At 40.3% G+C, this 4,078-nt stretch overlaps 1 pseudogene; it reads right to left on the reverse strand.

Moving 5' to 3' along the window:
• Positions 1–2,543: 2,543 nt before the first annotated feature.
• Positions 2,544–3,807, reverse strand: LOC149474335 (protocadherin gamma-A4 pseudogene; annotated as a pseudogene).
• Positions 3,808–4,078: the final 271 nt, after the last annotated feature.

Consider the following 4,078-nt stretch of genomic DNA (forward strand, 5'->3'; position numbering starts at 1 on the left):
CAGATGGCCTTTTTTAAAACCCATGATTTTTTTCAATACTCCCTTCAAATATATCTCTGGCTTCTTATTTGGGCAGTATATGTTAACTATTGTACACTCAATTTCTTGCATTTTACCCCTCAGAAACAGAAATCTTCCCTCAGGATCCGTCATTCTATTCTCCAACTCAAACCTTATATTCTTTGCGAACCCTATAGCTACCCCCTTTGCTCTTTTAATAGGTGAATCTGCATAGTACCATACTGGGTAGTGTCTAGTATTCAGCCTTACATTTGACTCAATCTCTAGATGTGTCTCCTGTAAAAAAACCCACTGAAGATGTTCTGTGTTGCAACTCTCTAAACAATCTAAATCTCTTCCCAGGACAATACAACCCCTTTACATTATACGTTACAAACTGTACTTCTTCCATATTTCCCTTCTCCTCCACCTCCTTTCCTCTACTGCTTCTCTCATAGCTCCTCTCAGTTCGCAGAGTGTTACCCCTAATACCCTCCTCTCTCTTCCCGGCCCTCCCAGTCCACCCACCCATACCCACCCCCCTTCATCCTCCCACTTTTTAGGCTTAAGATTTGCCTACTAATCATTTGTGGGCCAAAACCCACCTTTGATTACAAATCTTGGGGTTGAACTCCGTCCATATATGGCTCTCCTTTTCCCAACACCCCCTGTCCCTATATCTATCTAATTTGATAACTTCTCACTGCCACTTGAGAATGAAAACAGCATTTGAACAGAGAAATCATGGAAAGAAAAGGAAGAGAGAGGAAAGAAGAGAGAAAAGAAGAGAAAAAAGAGAAGAAAAAAAAAACCCCTCTCTCTTCTCAACCATTCCCGTCCCTACCTTCCCCCTCCTACTAACTGGCAATCCTCTTTCCCCGTATCATCTATATCTCTTTCTTCTTCTTCCCACCCCGGTAACCTTATTCTTTGTAAGTCAAGTCTATCACAAACGTCTCTCAAGTCCTCAGGAAATCTCAGAGTTGCCGTGAGTCTGTTTTTCCATCCAATTAGGCTCGCTTGGGCTCCCCATCTATACTGCACATTCTGTTTTCTCATCAAGTCCACCAGGGGTTTTAAAGATCTCTTTCTCCATAATGTCTCTGGTGCTAAATCCGCAAAAATTTGAATATTTATTTCTTCATACTTGATATTTGTTCTTCCCTTAATTTTCTTCCAAATCTCTTCTTTATCACTCATCCTGTGAAATTGGATAATTATATCTCTCGATCTTTCTCTATCTTTTCCTTGTTGGGCTTTCCCTATTCTAAATACACCGTCCAATTTAAACATTTCTGAAGTAGGTCTGTCCATTATAGAGTTTAAGATTTTGTTCGTTAACCCTTTCAAATGCTTTCCCTGTGGACTCTCTGGGATTCCTCGTATCCTTAGATTACTCCTTCTATCCCTATTTTCTTGGGCCTCTATTTTGTAAAGCAATTTCTTTTGATTTTTCCTGATTTCCAGTGTCCGTTACTTAAGTTCTAAGATATCTTGGGCATGATTTTTAAGATTTTCCTCTGTTTCTTCCACTCTGCATAACAATTTGCCAAAATCATTCCGTATTGTTGCTATTTCTTGCTTTATTGACTTTTCCAAATTTTTAAACATTTCTGCCATCTCTTTCTTATTCGGTACTTGCAATTCCCTTTCAAGTTCTCTCCCTTCCCTATTTTCTAACATATGTTGACTGCCATTGTCCATTCCTAAGGATAGTCTGGGACTTTTTTCCAAACTGATTTCCAATTTGCTCCTTTCATTTATCCCCAGGGGTCTTTCTGGGGTTACATTTCCTGAGACGTATACTTTTTAATAGAGCCGGCCTGAGCTCCCTTGGGACCGCTTCCTTTAACATTTTTGTTCTTCATATCTCCTGAAAAATTGACCCCTTATCATCCGCCAGGAAAAACTCAAATAGACACAGGGAGGACGGATTTACCCTACTGTTTTAGTGTCCACTTTATCTTTTACTTTCATTTCTATGGTCATTTATCTTATTCCACTTTCTCTTCCATGTCTCCAATTTCCCTAAGAATCCCCTGGGAGTCCCCCTTCTCCACTTCACACACTGTTTCTTCTTGCCCTGCTAAGCCAAGCAATATACAATAATCAAGAGCTGCTCTCACTCACCCTCTACTTCCTTGCTTCTTCTGTGAGATGGCTCAGGCTTTTTTTGTTAGGCTCTCCAGACACTTTTCTTTTCCTTAGGGGGGATTCCTCAGGGTATCTCGGGATGTTTGAGCCCTTAGGCATCTGGCAGGGCACCCGCTCGCCCACCAACTTAGGATCCTAGAAACTGACCGGGGAGCAGATTGGGAAACCTGCCGCGTCTCTCTCTCTCTCCTCCAGGTGCCGGCCGGCTTCTCTTCCTTCCAGTGCTCCCTTGCGGCATCCACGTGGTTCACCTCATCTCCCTGGCTCTCTCCAGGTTCCTCACTGCTACCGTCGCTCAGCGTCTCAGAGGGAGCAACAGCCAGATCCGCTCTCACCTCCCGGACACCACCCCACCTTCAAGGCCGAGACCCCATCTCTCACTGGTAGGCCTAGGGGTAGGTGGCAGACAGCACTAAGACATAGGGGGGTTTTTGGGTCACAAGTTTTTTCGGAGAGCACATACATCGTGCTCTCCGACGCCGCCATGTTAAGGCCCCACCCCCCACCACTTTTGTTATTAAAGACCCAGGTTCAGAGGAAAAAGGGACCATCTCGAACATAGCTAACCCATTTTCTGGTGAAGGGTATAGAATTTTTGGTGCATTGTCATTTTGGTCTACTATTCGGATAAGCAATGTGGTATTGCTGGTCAAGGATGGTGACCCATTATCTCTAGCAGTAACTTGTAATATAAATTCTTTGTTGTGTTCAAATGACCATTGAGCACAGAGAACTCCAGTCTCTATATTAATAGACAAATATGTGGATACTGTTTGATTTATATTAGAAATAGAATACACTATTTTAGCATTGTCACCAGCATCAGAATCTAAAGCTTTTACACTGTATAGTGAGGCACCTGGTAGGTTGTTTTCTGCAACATAAGCAACATAATTGGATTTCATAAAGACCGGTGGATTGTGTGTCTGATATCTCCAATATGATTGTTCTTTGGCTGGAAAGTGGAGGAGTTCCTTTGTCAGTAGCTACCATAGTTATGTTATAGTTGGATGTTTTCTCTCTATCCACGTTTTTTGTAGTAATTATCTTATATAATCTGTTAGATGACAGCACTAACTCAAAAGGTACCTTCTCTGCAATTCAACGTTCTATTTCCCCATTTTCTCCTGAAACTTGATCATGAACCCTAATTATAGCAATAACTGTTCCAGGTTCAGAATCCTCAGGAATAGAAGAAGATAACAAGGTAATGGTTATTTTAGGAGCATTATCATTGTCATCTACAACTTGTATTAATACCTTGGCATAGGCTACAAGGTCTCTTCCATCCCTGACTTGCAAAGACAGTTCATAAGTACCTATTGTCTCAAAATCAAAATTTCTGTTTGTTGTAATTTCTCCATTTGTAGAATTGATGCTAAACATACCTGTATGATGAATGCTTTCTGAATTTTTAGTAAATGAATATGTGATATATGCATTGGTGCCTTCAACTTTGTCTGTTGCCTCCACTTTTATTACAGTTGAATTAATAGGAGCATTATCATTGACACTGACTTCATATAATTCTTGAGTAAAAACTGGGGCACTATCATTGCCATCAGTAATAAAAACTTTAATTAGGGATGTCCCAGATCTTATTGGATTTTCTCCATCGAAAGCAGTAAGAATTAATTCATGAACATTGTTCATCTATCTAAAGCCTTTTCTAATACAAGTTCTGGAAATGTACTTCCATCTGGTCTTTTTTTTCAGCAAGTGTGAAATACGTGTCATCACTGAGCTTGTATCTCTGCATAGAATTAATACCAATATCTGTATCTTCTGCACTTTATAAAGGAAATCTGGCTCCTGGTAATGTAAATTAAATAATTTATACAGTAATAGTGTCAGGAAAAAATACTGGAGCATTATAATTTATGTCCTGAATTTCTACATTTATATTAAAATCATAGAAGGGATT

The sequence above is a fragment of the Staurois parvus genome, unplaced genomic scaffold (genome assembly GCF_062004578.1).
Source record: "Staurois parvus isolate SC_StPar_1 unplaced genomic scaffold, SC_StPar_1.0 ptg000006l, whole genome shotgun sequence".
Lineage (NCBI taxonomy): Eukaryota > Metazoa > Chordata > Amphibia > Anura > Ranidae > Staurois > Staurois parvus.